Genomic DNA, 16,464 nt, shown 5'->3' on the forward strand with positions numbered 1-16,464 from the left:
GCAGCAGTTTTGCCAACTCCAGAGCTGGTAATGGGAAGACTTTATTTATGCCAAGTGCATAAGGACAAAACTAAAGAGAACCCCAAATGTTGTAATAGGAAAGAATCTTTGTATTCTATTGCAAGCTCAGCATTAGAGGGATGTTGCCTTGAAGCTTAAATTATACATAATGGCCCATTTCTCGGAACCCTGCTTCCCAGGTAATGAGCATTAAGCTAAAATACCTTTGTTTGGCTCACAGGAAACATCCTGACCACGCTCACCTGTGAATGACTGCAGGGACGAAGAAATTAACACATCCCCTCCAGAGGCTAATGGGAACCAGGAAGTGTTTGACTTCACTCCATCCCCTTTCAGCATAAAAGAAGCCTGAATTCTAACCCAGGCAAGGTGGTTCTTTGGGACACAAGTCCAGCATCTTCTTGGTCTGCTGGCTTTTCAAATAAAGTTGCAATTCCTTGTCCCAACACCTTGTCTCTCCATTTATTGGCCTATATGTGGCGAACAGCACGAGCCTGGCCTCGGTAACCAAGTGCTGGTAGTTTCTTACAGAAAGGAGCTTAGAGAGTGGGGTAAACCTCGGGGGGGTGGATCCGAGGTCTTCAGCACTCTCCATGCCCACCTGACCACCCACGCCGCTGACCTGTGCGATGGCATAATCCGAGTTGTTGGTGGCCTGCATGCCCTCGTTCCCACTGATTCCCACACCCACGTGGGCTGTCTGGATCCCCGATGGCCAGGGTGATGGCCTTTACATGTTCCTTAACCATATCCACTATCTCAGCCTTCTGGAGGGGAGATAACCTGAAAAAAAAAAAAAAAAAAAAAGACAAACGACCATGTTTTAGAGTTCTGTTTTGGTTCATTTTACTTCATCCTGTTCTAAAAGGCTTTACAAAGGAGTCAGCAATAATCTACATACAGCCACATTCAAATGGCAGTTACTGGTAAATTTCCCAATTCATTAAGTAAGCTTTTTACAGATATAAGAAAGTTCCTACCTACCCCCACCAAAAACAAAAAGCAAAGTAAAAAAATAAAACCAAAAAAACACAGAGTCACTGCTTTAACATCCCCAAAGAAATACACAATATTAGTTGCCCAGTTTACATGGAGTTTGCCATTTTCCCCACCACTACCTGTTGTCTGACGCTGGCCTGCTATATTAATTTACATTATCTACATACGTGAGAGGAAGAAGTGGAGGGCTACTATTTCTGAAACTGTAGGAAGGCATGTACCCAAAGACTGGAACACAGAGTAGCCTCTGAAAATCAAACTACTTGAAAAATACAAGGAGACATAAAAACGAGAAGGTTATCAGTCGGGAGAGTCAAGGTCATGCTGTGGGAACAACAGCAACAAACAAAAGCTAAGTGACTTAACAAAAGTTTGTTTCTTTCTCATGTGATGTGTCTGATGCAGATTAGGGTACGTCACTGATACTTTTTTTTTCGGAGACAAGCTACAGAAGCAAATTTTATATTCCTAAAAAATTTCAGAATAGCAGACCCTGTCTACCCATAAAATATTTACAAATATGCCAAGGAAGGAGGGCAAAACTTTACCTCTTATTCATCACTCATTTATTCATTCACTCAGGAAGCTAGACACATACTTCATCAAAAATGATAAGGGCACACAAGGGTTTTACATTCTAGTAAGCAAATGACCTCAGTTATCATTCTCTTCCCACAGAACAGCTCCTAAAAACTAATTTAAATTTAAACTTTTCAAACTTCAGGTGAGATTATTAAAAACTGAGGAGAGAGAAGGGTTCCTTGATTAGAACACACTCCAAATTTTAAGGTAGAAGCACTGCTGGTAAAAACTTTTGCTTCATAATGAAGAGAATATAATGCATTACCATCACTACATTGTAGGTATAATATGAAAAGTTTCTGAAGTAGAGGATGTTAGAAACCATTTGTAAGCCTAGTTCCCATCAAGAGATACTGGTTCTTTTACTGAAATACTTGCAATGATAATAACTTCACCATTGAGACTGATGATCACTTTCATATTTAGACTGTGATATTTGTGGAGGGGAAAAAAACTAACTCAGTTTGATTAATCTCAAGTCTGACTCTTCATGTCTTCATTCAATCTTAATTCCATCCTCTTGACAACCAAGTTCTCCCAATATCAGGGACCAACCCAATAAGCCTTCTCTGCCCCCTGCCACACACCCTCAAGTCCTTCAAGCACTTCTTCATGCAGTTCTGCACCCTTTACCAAAGCTCCAAGTCAGCTCTGACCAGTTAAGAAGAGAATTGGACTATTACTATTCTGATTCTGGAGCTCCCCACCCATGCATGAAAATACAGCCTAAAATAATATTAGTCTTTTAACAACTATCTGTTAGTTGAGTTTCAATCAATAAAATATTTTAAGTCATGTTTCCATATGTGGGCATTAAGCCAAATCTCCCTAATCCTGGAATTGATTATACCCAATTGATAGTCTTTACAGTCATGTCTGGAAAAGTTCATCTTGTCATTCTATTGGCTGAAACAGCACAGAAGTTCCAAAGTGGTCTATTTCACAATATCTGAAGTAAGGGGGAGAAATCTACTAGGGATAGAAAAAAAAAAGTCAATATGCTATATGATGCAATAAGAAAACATAATCCTAAAACACAGTAGTAATTCAAAATAGACATTAAACAGCTAATTCCTACCCTTTTCAACTGAATAGACATTATTACTTTCCAAAAAAATCAAAGAAACTTCTGACAACTATAAATCAACAACAAACAGGATATCCCAAAAGAAGAATGTAAGCTATTAAAAAATAGAAACTCTAGGGATGAAATAATATACTATATGAACTTCAGATCTGAGATGGGAAAAGAAAGAATCAACTAATCTGAAGTTAGACCAGTAAAAACAAAAATCTATTCCAAAGAAGAAAGGGAGGAAAACTGAAGAAAAATGCACAGTGCCACAGATCTCTCGTCAACATCGAGCATTCAATCATATATGTAATTGGAGTAAAGGTAAAGGAAAACAAAAGCAGCAGAAAAATACTTGCAGAAATAATGGTTGAAAACTTTGCAATTTGGTTAAAACACATTAATTTAGGGATACAATGAATCCAAAGTAGAATAAACACAGTGAGAACTACACTTAGTGGCAACACAGGCGTACTGCAGGAACCCAGTGACAAGGAGAAAATATGGAAAGCAGCAAGAGGAAGGTGATAAACCACATACAGGGCGACGATAGGATGACCTTCTCGTCAGGAACAAGGGAGCCGGAAGACAACAGAACGACAGATTCAAAGTATGGAGAGAAAAAAACAACCGAGTAAAGTGTTTACCCTGACGACAGATTTAAGTTAGAAATCAAAAACAGAAGGAAGATAGGGAATACCTAAATGTGTGGGAATTAAACAACACACATTTAAATAGCCCACAAGTCAAAAAGGAAATCGCAAGGAAAATGAGAAAATACTATACCTTGAACTAAATGACAACATATCAAAATGTGTCAGCTGTAGTTAAATCATTGCTAAAGAAATATTTATATCTTGAAATGCTTTATAGTAGAAAAGCTTAAAATCAACTATAAAAGCCTCTACCTTAAAGAACTAGAAAAAGAACAATAAATGAAATCTAAAGTAAGGTGAAAGTAGAAAATAATACAGATATGAATATGTTGTATTATATATTGGAATATTATATTATTATATATTATGATTATACATTGTATGACTATATTATATATATTAATATGTTATATATATATATAATATATATATACACATTATATATGCTATATATACCAGAATGCAAATAGAAACTGGACAAACCATAGAGTTGGCCCTTTGAAAAGATCAACAAAATGGGTGAAGCCCAAGCTAGACTAATCAAGGAAAAAAAAAGAGTAAACACAAATTATCCACATGAGGAAGGAAAGAAGGAATACTAACACAAATCACACAAAAGTAAAAAATAAATGAACCCTGTGAAGAACTTTATGCCAACAAATTTGACAACTAGATAAACAGACAAATTCCTTGAAAGACACAAACTGCCAAAACTAACCAAAGTAGAAAATATCTAAATATCTGCTGAAGAAATTGAATTACTCATCAAAATCTGTCAAAAGGAAAGTCTAGGTCCAGATTGTGTCAACAGTGAAATGTATCAGACATCCTAGGAAGAAATAATACTAATACTACAGAAAGTGTTTTAGAAAACAGAGGACAGAGGAACACTTCCCAACTCATTTCATCAGGCTGGAATTGTCCTGATACCAATGCTAGTCAAAGACATTAAAGGAAATAAAACCACAAAGAAGTATCCTTCAGGAGCACAGACTAAAAATTCTTAATGGAATTTTAGCAGAATGTGCAGAAAAATAAAATTAAATCATAAAATTTTAAAGGCATGAAGGATGCTGGAGACGCAGCTTGCTCTTCTTTTTTACCGCCCTCCACTCCTCTTGTAAGTAACAGTTTCAGCCAATTCCATACCCAGTTGTTTCCACCAGTTCAGCACACAGCTCAGTCAGCAGACTTCACTTTTACGTGCATTTCTGTTTACTGTTCATCTGATGGGGACACTTAAGCGTGAGGACATGGAGAAACCAAGGCACCGGATCACCTAAGCCTGGATAATTGGGAGTTGGAGTCATAGTTGTGCCGGCTGGTGAGTGACGCCTGCAGAAGCTGGAAGGGGAAGAGAGTGAGGTCAGGTTGGTCATTCCCTGCTCCTCCCTGCAATGTCCTCCCCAGCTGGTTGTCTGTCCGCCACAGCTCACTGCTCCTCTCAGGGCAGCCCACTCTGCAGGACCCTCTCCTTCCAGGTCCCAGTGACCACGACCTCCTCTGATCCCTTTAGACCTAGGGGTACAGCAGCACTTTCCCTGTTACCAGCATGTAAATAATCCCTCTGTTTTGCTTCTCATTTTAGGCTCCTGACAGCAAGTATTTACTTTCAGAGCCAATGAGAGATGATGCCTCATTTCTGGGAGAGAGCGTAGTACGCAAATCTTCCTCTGGACACAAACCTGTGAGGATGTGAGGCTCGGGTCTGCCACTGTCAAATGGGAACCAGCCTGGGGATAAAGCCTGCACCAGATGAATCACACAGGAGACACTGTTTGAGCCCACATCAAACCATAAGTGAAGCCAGATTTAGGACAAACCACCAACAGCCCACGCAAGCCAACTGCTGGAATATCCATCCTTAGTGGCAAAATCAGCCCCTGTGTTTCCCCTCTCTGCCTCTCTGGTACATCCTTTCATTGTCCCCTCCAGTTTCCACCAGCATGGGTAGGTAGTGAGAGCAGAGAAAAGGTGAGAATTCCTTGAAATACTGTTATGATGCAAAATGAAAACCGGTTTATCAAATCTGAACGGTTAAAAGAAACCATTTTGGTGAACTGATTATTGATGAGTTTGCTTGCTTCTCTTGAGGTCAGTTCTACCTGCAGAGTTTTCAGCTATGTGAGCTAATAAATTCCCTTTTCGCCTAAGCTGGATTTGAATTCAGCTTTCCATCATGTCTGTCAGCTCTAACTGATAGAAGACTAGGTCACAAAGAATCCTGAAGGCTAAATAAACTACAGACACCTCAGGGGAAAGCAGAGTGAAGAACAGAAGTTGCTGAATATTTTTAGTAGATGCTGAATGACAGTGAACACAGAAGGACATTTAAGGGAGGTGTGTGAAGCGTAGAGTGGACCGCACTGATTGAGGGGCACGCCTGTAATAATATTTACAAGTCCAATGCACTAATACGCTCTAATAATTGGTCCATTTACTATTTTTACTGAGGAGCAAGGAACAACTATTCTGCACATAGTTTCATGATTTTCTCAGTTCCAGGCATCTTGGTTGTAGATGACTTGCTTTTTTAAAAAAACAATGTTTTTGCTTGCACTCCTATTCATAACTTCATTTTCCTCTAGGTGTCAGTGAATTGTTTGTAAATTTGCCCTTCACTGTAAATAAACTGAGGGCCTTTGTTCTACCTGAAAGACTTCTTTCATTACATCGATGAACAATGTACCATTGAAAAATTATAAACTGCTTTTGAATAAATCTTAAACCTGACAACATGAATTAAATCCAGACTTTTCATTTCAGATTGAGCAAATATTTTCCCAGGAAGGAACTTTGTCTCTACAAAAACTTATATTTCCATGTCTATATTTTCTTCACATAAACAATATTAAATATAGCAGGAAAAAACAGTGAATATATTCTTACCTACAACATAATACTGCTCTGCATGAGAGGGCCAAATTAAGGAAGCTCTTCTTAACTTCAAAGTGGAGGGCATACTTCAATGTTTTACCATCAATGATTAGGGCCAGGTCATTTTGTCTACCTAACAAGGCTCCAAGATCTTGGCAGTTTTGATTAATCACTTGTTGTGTTGCCTAAAACAAAGAGGGGAAAATTACTTCATCATTTTAAATATAAATGAAAAGACCTTTTGAGTCTAGATGGTAGATTAAGGCGTATGTTTACCTCCTTCTTCCCTGTGAAAATCTCACAGAATTGAAATTTAAAAGTAAATAAATAACATGAAAAGATGCTTGAGATCATTAGTCATCAGGTAAATGCCAATCAAAACCACAATGAGATACCACTTCATACCCACTAGCATGACAAAAGTTAAAAAGTCAGATAGGGGCTTCCCTGGTGGCGCAGTGGTTGAGAATCTGCCCGCTAATGCAGGGGACACAGGTTCGAGCCCTGGTCTGGGAAGATCCCACATGCCACGGAGCAACTAGGCCCGTGAGCCACAACTACTGAGCCTGCGTGTCTGGAGCCTGTGCTCCACAACAAGAGAGGCCATGATAGTGAGAGGCCCGCGCACCGCGATGAAGAGTGGCCCCTGCTCGCCGCAACTAGAGAAAGCCCTTGCACAGAAACGAAGACCCAACACAGCCAAAAATAAGTAAATAATTAATTAATTAAAAAAAATATATATATATATAAAAAGTCAGATAATAACAAATGTTGGTGAGGATGTACAGAAATCAGAACTCTCATACACTGCTGGTCAGAACGTAAAATGGTGCAGCAACTTCGGAAAATAGTCCAGCAGTTCCTCAAACAATTAAGCGTAGAATTACTGAATGACCCAGCAATTCCACTCATTAGTGTATATACACTCAAGAGAAATGAAAACATATGTCTGCACAAAAATTTGTATATTAATGTACAAGCAGCATTATTCATAATTAACCTAGAAGTGGAAATAAGCCGATGAATGGATAAACAAAATACAGTATATGCATACAATGAAGTATTCTTTAGCTATAAGAAAAGGTATGAAGTACTAATGCATGGTACAACATGGACGAACCTAGAAAACATTACGTAAGTTAAAGAAGCCAGTCACAAAAGACTGCCTGTTATAGGACTTGATTAATATAAAAGTCCACAAGAGGCAAATCCATAGAAACAGAAAGTAGGGGAGTGTTGTTTAGGGGCAGGGGGAAGGAGGGTCAAGGAGATGACAGCTAAAGGGTATGCAGTTTGTTTTAGAGATGATGAAAAGTTTCTAAAATTGATTCTGCGGATGGTTGTGTATATCCCTAAATGCATTTAAATCCATTGAATTATCTTAAACAGATTAATTTTATGCCATGTGAATTATATCTCAATAAAGCTGCTTTTGAAAAGGTATGTAAGTAGGAGTGAATTCTTAGTTGGAAAATACGGAAGGGTGCTAATAGCAGACGAGGAAGTTTGGGGAAATTTTGGAAAAACTTTAAAAGATGGGAACAGAATAATGGGGTCGACCTCTGTAAAACTGGGTATCAGGTGTCTAAAAGAGAAGGACTGTTGTAGAGAGAAGGATTGTTGTAGAGACTCGATTTAAGATGCAGGAGTCACCTCCTGTACCTTATTTTTTTTTACCCCATCCTTTCTTTCCTTCAAAATTCACATAAACTGTTGAAAGCTCAAAATTTTACAGAAATGACTCCCACGCCAGTGACAGAGTCAAAAATTCAAGTAGTGGAGTATTTCAACCAAAACATGTAATAAAATTTTAAGTGATATAGATTAACAGTAAAGAATATTCCTTCATCAAATGCAAGTAGAATAAAAAACAAAAAACTGAAAAATATCAGTTATCACCATTTATTGAAAGACTGGTGGACCTGATCAGTGTACCAAATATTTTTTGAGGTATCTGCTTTATTTCTGTGACTCGCTAAAATGAATGCCATAAAGTAGTAAATCATATTTAAGGGTTTATTATTTAATTATTTTTCTGAACTATAATTTTCACTTATATTCAATGATTGATAGAGGAGATTTAAGATCTCTACTTTCCTTAACATATTAATAAATGAAATTTTAACAAAATGTGCCACTTGGGGAAAAATTTTTAAAAGCACAACAGGTGTCAAGCACCAAAAGATTTAATAAAATAATCCTCAACCCTCTTTTTCTCAAAAGGCCTTCATTGCTTATTACTCAAATGCAATAACTGTGTGTGTTTCCTGAATTAAAAGGTAATTTAATAATCCTTGAATTACTGAGGCCTTTATATAAATTTGAAGGTCTAATAACAGATGGAATTCAAAAGCGTGAAATTGGATTTCACACTGTGTAGGAACTATTAAGTGTACTATAACGTATACATCATATTAAACATTTCCACCTCCACTCTTTCCACACAGTTGACTGAATGTTCCATGAATGGTCTCAAGTGACTGCAATGGTTCTTTCCCCCAAATGGAATCTGACAAAATTGAAGGCTGCCTCTACTTTAATAACTTTTCCCACGTTTCATTGATTACTGAACCCAAAACTTGGTGCTTTTCTAATTACCATATTGTTTTCAATTTTACAATTGCTTAGGAACACTAAATGCTTGAAGCTAAAACTGTCAGTTTTAATGTTTAATTTTTTTTTCTCGTCCCTAATTTATTTATCTGTTTCTCTTTTCCACTGCTTCTGCTGCCAATACCAACAGGAGTTAAGCCAATTCTGACATAGTTCATTCTAGAATGTGACTCTGTGACTGACTTTCTGAAATTAATTACGTAAAATACAGTTTGGTAACCGGCAGTACATTATACGGGAAAATTGCATTATATGCTTCAATTATGTAAAACAAGTACATCAATAATTTCATAATGATTATTTAGGGATAACGAGCTTTGAAAATGATATAACTTTAAAGTTTACAGGAACTTAAAACATGAGAAAAGCTTAGAGAGACAAAGTACCAGGATCACTATTTAAACCACAATATTTAAGTGAAATAAAGCCTTCCAAAGTAGGCTACACTAAGACTAGCTTCTGGATAATTCTAATTATCTATGTAATCGACACCAAAATGTTCACAAATTTTGTAAACACAAATTCGAACATATGTCTCAGTTTCCTTTGGTGTATATAATTTGGAGAAATAAAAACTATAATTCAGCTTTCATCTAATATTTAACAATGGAGGGGCTTTATAAAACGTAAGAAGATGCTGCTCTATGTTATACTTTTAAAACCCTTATTAATGGGACTTCCCTGGTGGCACAGTGGTTAAGAATCCGCCTGCCAATGCAGGGCACACGGATTCGAGCCCCGGTCCGGGAAGATCCCACATACCGCAGAGCAACTAAGCCCATGTGCCACAACTACTGAGCCTGCGCTCTAGAGCCCACAAGCCACAACTACTGAGCCCACACACCACAACTAGTAAGTCCACACACCAGAACTACTGAAGCCCATACGCCTAGAGCCCATGCTCCGCAGTAAGAGAAGCCACCGCAATGAGAAGCCCACACACTGCAATGAAGAGTAGCCCCTGCTTGCTGCAACTAGAGAAAGCCTGCGTGCAACAATGAAGACCCAACGGAGCCAAAAATGAATTAATTAATTTTTTTAAAAGGACTTATTAATAGTACAAAATCTATATACAACCCCAAACACATGCAAACTAAATTGAGAAATAAAGAAAAATGATAGAAAAGATACCATCACTATTATATGCTATGAAGAGGTAAGACATGAATTAACTACTCCTTAAACATGATGAGATTTCTTTTCTTATATTACGTTGAATACTTTATTGAGGTATAATAGGCAGACAGTAAAATGCAGAAATCTTAAACGTACAGCTCAATGAATCTTTATACACACACACACGCTTGCTTCCAGTTAAGAACCATGACTGCTATACATGTAATAAAAGTGTTTACTCAGAAGAAAACTTAAAGTTCTAACAAAAAGTGATTATTTGATACATAAAAATCAAGAAGCTGGGGAAAAAGGGTTTAGATTAAAAATATACACTTAGTGAAATAGAATATAACATAAAAAGCAGAAAAAAACATGAAAATCTAAAGTTATATAAATCTATGAGTAAAGTATAAAAGACTATTTTTATCTTAATTTCTTTCAAACACACTGAACTGTTTAAAGTAAAAATTATACCACTGGCTTATGAGGCTTTAACCTTTTAAGATAAATACATTTAAATGAGTGTATAGGAAAACTATAAAAGTTCAGTAGAGGGTAAGAAATAAACCTGTATGATTCTAGGTTTCTGCAAGAATGTCACTGCCATTCTTACAGAAAAAAAAGCTGAACATACTGAACATCAACTCCGCTGGCATCCGTCAGAGAACTGAGGTTACAGGACTAACCGCCGCCCCAAAATCTGGAGAGACACGTGAACACAGAGAATTACAGCTGAAATCTGTTTATCTGGGAAGAAGCTGGAGCCAGAAGCGAGTAGGAACACTTCAATGGTAACTTCGAGGAATTGGTGGAGGCTGAGTGTGGAGCAGCACGAAGGTGAGAAGCTCCCTGGGCTGCAACCTTAGCGGGCGGCCCTCACACTTCTGTGCGTTTACCTCTGAGAACCTCACGGTGAGGTTCTCGTGGTGAAAAGCTAAACAAATTCCCCTCATGGCTCAGCAGGAGGAGGGGAAAAGTAACCATTGTGAAATATGCCCAGAGCATTCTCCACTGCAAAAGCCTAGTCTCCGAGGTTAAGGACTTTACCAGAGCCTTATCCCACCTGGAGGGAAAGGCATTTACCCAACTCCAGCCCCCTCGGGCCTCCCTGTCTCACCTAAGGGGAGAAAGAAAGCACTAAGAAACACTTATGAAGACACAAGGGGCACAGTTTCAGTTAAAGACTGAGATTTAATCCTAAGATTACAGAAGACTTCCCCTCCCACATACATTAACACCACACCCACAGGGCTGTAAAAACACTGTGAAAACACTAACAGAAAGGAAGAATATCTTTTATGGGCTCAACAGTAGACTGGACACAGCTGAGGGAAGAATTAACAAGCTTAAAGATATGTCAACAGAAACTTCCCAAAGTGAAATTCAGAGAGGAAAAAAAAAAAACAAAAAACCCACAACAGAATATTCAAGAACTGTGGGACAATTTAAAAGGTCTAACATACAAGCAATTGGAATACTAGAAGGAGAAGAAGTAGAGAACAGAAGGAAAAGTTGGAGTACTAATGACTGAGAATCTTCCAAAATTAATTGCAGACACAAGAGGATAGGCCCAGGAAGTTCAGAAAATACCAAGCAGGATAAATGCCAAAAATCTACACCTAGGCATATCATATTCAAACTGCATAAAACCAAAAACAAAGAGGAAATCTTGCAAGAACCCAGAGCAGAGACAAAATCCACCGTACCTGTAGAGGAATAAAGATAAGAAATGATAGAATTCTCATCACAAACCTTGCAGTCAAGAAGAAAGTAAAATATTTAAAGTATTGAAAGAACAAGAAACCCCAACGTCTAATTCTGTATCCAGTGAAATTAACCTTCAAACCGAAAGAGAAATAAAAACTTTCTCAGACAAACAAAAACTGAGGAAATTCATCGCCAGCAGATCTGCCTTGTAAGAAATATTTTTTAAAGTTTTTCGGAGAGAAGAAGAATGATCATGTCAGAAACTCAGACCTACATTTTTTAAAAGGAAGAATGTCAGAAAAGGAATAAATGAAATCTATTTAAAAGTCTTTAAAAATGAGTCTAAGAAAATGATACAGTAAAAAATATTTAACAGAACTAGCCATTTAACTTTTAAGGGCAAGGATGTTCAACACTGAATTCCAAAGTTCTTTCATTCTTGCAAGGTAAATGCCATCTGTCTTTTCCAACTTTTCATAATGACTGCTATATAGACAGATTCTTTTTTTCTCCTCTTTCCATTTTAAAAATGAAGGATCTGAATCCTGGATTTGGTATGACACCAGGGGGGTGATAAAGGACTAGCCTCATACAGAGGGAGGAATAAGTGGGAACCAGGGCTGACACAGAACAGAAAACCAGTAGAATTTTCAGAGTCTCGGGAAAGTATCTTGGGGCAAATCTAGACTTTCCAATGGACTTGAGTGGGAGCTGAAGGCAATCTTATGTAGATTTTAAAGGAGCTGGGTAACCCTCAAGTAACAAGTTGGTTACATTCATATTAAATATAATTTAAAAAATCACTTACCTCTAATGAATTTGCATTCAATTTGAATACGAGGCATTTGACCTGATAACAGTTTACAGGAATATGCTACAAAGAGAGAAATAAAGATGTCACATATTTGAAGGCTCAATGCCTTGCATGAGCTCATTTTTAAAATCTATTTATATTCTTCCTTTATCATACTTTCTGCCTCATGACTATTTCAAACCCAGTAGTAGCTCATCACAAAAACTGAGCGAGGGGTTGTAGAAGGAAAAGGAATCAAAAAATTGGTTCATTTAAATCTTAAAAGGCAACCTAAACAGAAAAGATTGGGAAGGTGCATATAACTAATGGCTAAATCTGTACTTTTCAATGTCTATGGATTTTTATTTTTATTATCTTTTTATGACATGAGCTTCAGTTTATGCTTTATAATAATTCCAAGATTTTGAGGAAGCCAAGCTCTGCTCTGTCAAATTGCTATATCAACGGTATGATACCTAGTATCCTATTAATATCATCCAAGGTATGACCAAAAGAAATAAATGTGTACATTTCTTGTACATCTCAGGAAGCATTTTCCAAATTGAAAATTTTAAGTCATTCTCACTTTTAAAATTAGACTGAGAAATAAATATATATACAGAATTAGCCTAAGGGGGCCCAAATACAATCTGTATCTCGAAGAATGAAACCGTCTCTGAGATAGATGAACCCTTACCAGAAAGGTTGAGTCTTTATAAAAGCAGTCATTTTAAGCTGTGTGAAGCTGAGGAGACATCCACTAACAAACAGACAGTTCAATGATAGGTCACTTTCTTTTCCTCCCAAAGGGTTAAAGGGGCATGATGTGAAAGCTCTTGGATAAATGAAAGGAACTAACCCAGCTGTGGAAAATAATGGGAAGTAGTGATTCAGTTGTTAAGAGGCGAGCTCTTCACAGGTTGAGCAAGTTAGGACAGTATTTCTCCTCCATCTCACAGGTTCAGTTTTCCTCTCTGAGAATTAATGGTTGTCCTTAGGAGATGGTGTGTGTGCATATAATTCAGCAGCTGCCCACTGGTCCACGCACCCTCCCACTCTCCAGACAGCCATCTCATACTCTTTCCTCTCCCCACAAATCTTCAATATATCCTCTCCAGCTTCCTTCTCAGCAAAATGAAAATGTGGGCCCCTTGTTCACAAAAAAAAAAAAAAAAGGAAGGGGGAAGTGTCATCACAGATACTAAAATATAAAGGTTTTCTTTAAAAATATTTTATACTTACAAAACATAACAGGTGTAATGGTGAATAACAACATAAACTTACAAACTGCAAAAAGTTATATTTTGGTGCCATAATTTTATATAATGCAAGAAATACTTTATTAATGTGAAATCTTGATTGATCATAAGATTCTTCTGCCTTAATTTTCTGCAGATTCATTTATTAGATCATCAAAATTTACTTTTAACAACTTTATTTTCAAGCAATATAATTAAAAGCAATGTTACTCTTGACAAATGAAAGATTGTAATTTTTGATCATTTTTAATTTTGAGCAGGATCTTTCTGTTAATATAACTATTGCTAGAACTATTAAGAGAGTTTTATAGGCTGTAAGAACTCTGTGATAAATTTCTGATAAATAATTTTGAAAATTAAATTTTTGTACATCTGTAACTGATGATTCCTATGGAACAAATTTTCTAAAATGATTTCATACAAATCAATTTCATGTAAGTTGGAATTTAAATGTAAATTTATACAATATCATTTTAATGTTTCCTTTGAAATTTCCTGAAACTTGTAGATGTAGTACAAAATAACAAAAGTAGCTTCACATGTATGTGATTCAAAATGCCTCTTTATGTAGTCTGTTCAATTACAAGGAGAGAATCATTTTTAAATGGTCTTCATTAATTATTGGTTTATCTGATGCTTCCTAGGTAAACAGTGTTCTATTCCATAAAATATGATGATCTTTAAATTAAAGTTCTGTTTGGAGCATGTGGATATTTGCTTTGCATTGTTGCAATGCTTTTTCAAAACCAGAGATTCTAAACTTTTCAAAGAATTCTCATGACTTCCTGACATGTTTTATTGTAATGTCCACGTGTCCACTTATATTTTGTAATAAGTTACTAGCGAAGTTAACTGCCTGAGTGCTGGCAGCTCCTGACCCAGTGCTCAGGTTGGAAAGTTAGTATTTGTGCAGCTGCTCAGGGGCAGAAACCGGACACAGAGGGCAAGCCAGCCTCCCATCAAGGGTCCTGGTGCTGCCCCCGTGAGGAGCCTTCCCCTCTCCAGAAGCTACCGCTGACTCCCCTGGCTGATTCTAAGCAAAGGCTAAAGAGTCTCCATGCATTACGACGAGAATGCAAATCAAATCAGCTTGCAAGGTCTGAGTGCTTCTACTCGTACCCAGCCTTATACTGGGTGCAAAGGAAGATTTACAACAGATGTGTGATAAGCCTCTTAAAACCTAAGGAAGCAAAGCTAACACAAAAGAGAACAAACCACGTACAAATTCATTGGTAAACCAAATGTAATAATACATGTCCTACTGAGGTCAAGAGGCAGCAGATCCATGTCAAATCATGTTCTCAGAAAACTCTCAGAAGGTAGTAGAATTAGAAACTGGTCTTAGAAACGTGTGACAGTAGTCCTTATTTTCACTTGTTGCTGTTGACAAAAAACAATCCTGACATACTGATTCCTGAAAGTAAACCTCCTGCCAAATCCTTAGCCAAATTTTGTTTGGAACCTGTGTCAAGACTATGCGTAGTCTTTTAACTGCATGATGTTAGCCAACTTTACCTCCTTGAGAGATGGTGGTAATCTAAACTGTCACAATATTCATAAAGGCAGCAGCTAACATCTACAAAGCCCTCACTCTGCCCAATACACCATCTTAGAAAGAACTTCACAGACACCATCTCACGTAATCATCACAACAAACAGAGGTATCATGACTATCTCCATTTTATTAATGAGAAAACTGGGGGTTAGAAAAGTCCACAAAGGCTCCGGCTGATAAATGTAGAGGCAGAAGATTCAGGTTCAAACCCTGGTCTTCATAACTCTGAAGGCTGTCTTTTCAACCACTCTGCTACACATTTCTTTTCAAAGATGCAAAGATGTCAGCTCACAGAACCAGCTCTCAATCTTTTTCCTCTTTGAATCATTCCTCAGCCATTGAAACCCATGAAAGTAACATGAAAGCTCTCTAACCAAAGGCTATTGCTTTTCTGGGGAAAAAAGCAAGAGCTCAGAAAGCCTCTAAGAAAACAAATTATGTCAGCACAGTCTTCAGTTTATACCAGGCAAAGTTCACTGACTCTGTCTTTCAGCTGGTCTCCTCTTCCTGAGCAGCCTCTAAGGGAAGACAGTGAAGTCCAAGCTAGGACCCAGAACTCAGAAAGGGCCGGGGGATGGCAAGCTGCACTAAGCTATCAGACATGTCTTGCTTTGCCCTTACAACATTTTACACATTAAGCAACAGTCATAAATCAGCATATTTTATATCACAACACAATTATCTTTTAAAAACTAAAAACCTGTGCCAACGGTGGATACTCATTTGCAACAGGCACGGACGCACCGCTGGCCCTCCCGCGGGCCAGCGCCCCCTGTGGACTCCCCCCTGCGACACGCGTGTGTTGCCCTTTCCCCTACACACGTATGATTGCCCTATGCCCACCACGTGTGTGTGTTGCCCTTTCCCCTACAGGTGTATGCACTGCCCTATTCCCACTACGCGTGTGTACTGCCCTTCATTCTAGCCCTGCCGGTTCTTCCCAGTGTTTTCAAGCCCTACTCTGAGAAATCGAGTTTGTTTCCTTTCTTTTTTCAAATCCACCACAGTTACTAAACACTTGTTGGAAATGGGTGCAATTCAATGTAGCAATTAGCTAACCCAATCCATTTATTCTGAGCAAAGGGTGCTTCACGTGAATTGTAGACTTCTGGTAACAGAAGTAAGTCTCATTCGATAGGGACAAAAATTCTGCTCTTAACAATAACTGCTGGGTCTCATCTAGGTTGTGTTTCAGTACTAAGCTGAAGAGACAG

General features: G+C 37.8%; 1 protein-coding gene across 1 annotated transcript in view; it reads right to left on the minus strand.

Annotated features, from left to right (window-relative positions):
• LOC118884006 (phospholipid-transporting ATPase IB-like) overlaps positions 1-16,464 on the minus strand; it is a 99,309-nt gene that overhangs the window by 52,863 nt on the left and 29,982 nt on the right. The window contains exons 13-17 of the mRNA XM_036831265.1: positions 13,134-13,586; positions 12,452-12,517; positions 6,220-6,392; positions 4,480-4,674; positions 644-804 (exon numbers count right to left, since the gene is read on the minus strand). The gene's annotated coding sequence lies outside the window, so the exon portion shown is untranslated. The remainder of the gene's footprint in view (positions 1-643; positions 805-4,479; positions 4,675-6,219; positions 6,393-12,451; positions 12,518-13,133; positions 13,587-16,464) is intronic.

The sequence above is a fragment of the Balaenoptera musculus genome, chromosome 18, assembly GCF_009873245.2.
Source record: "Balaenoptera musculus isolate JJ_BM4_2016_0621 chromosome 18, mBalMus1.pri.v3, whole genome shotgun sequence".
NCBI classification, from domain to species: Eukaryota; Metazoa; Chordata; class Mammalia; order Artiodactyla; family Balaenopteridae; genus Balaenoptera; species Balaenoptera musculus.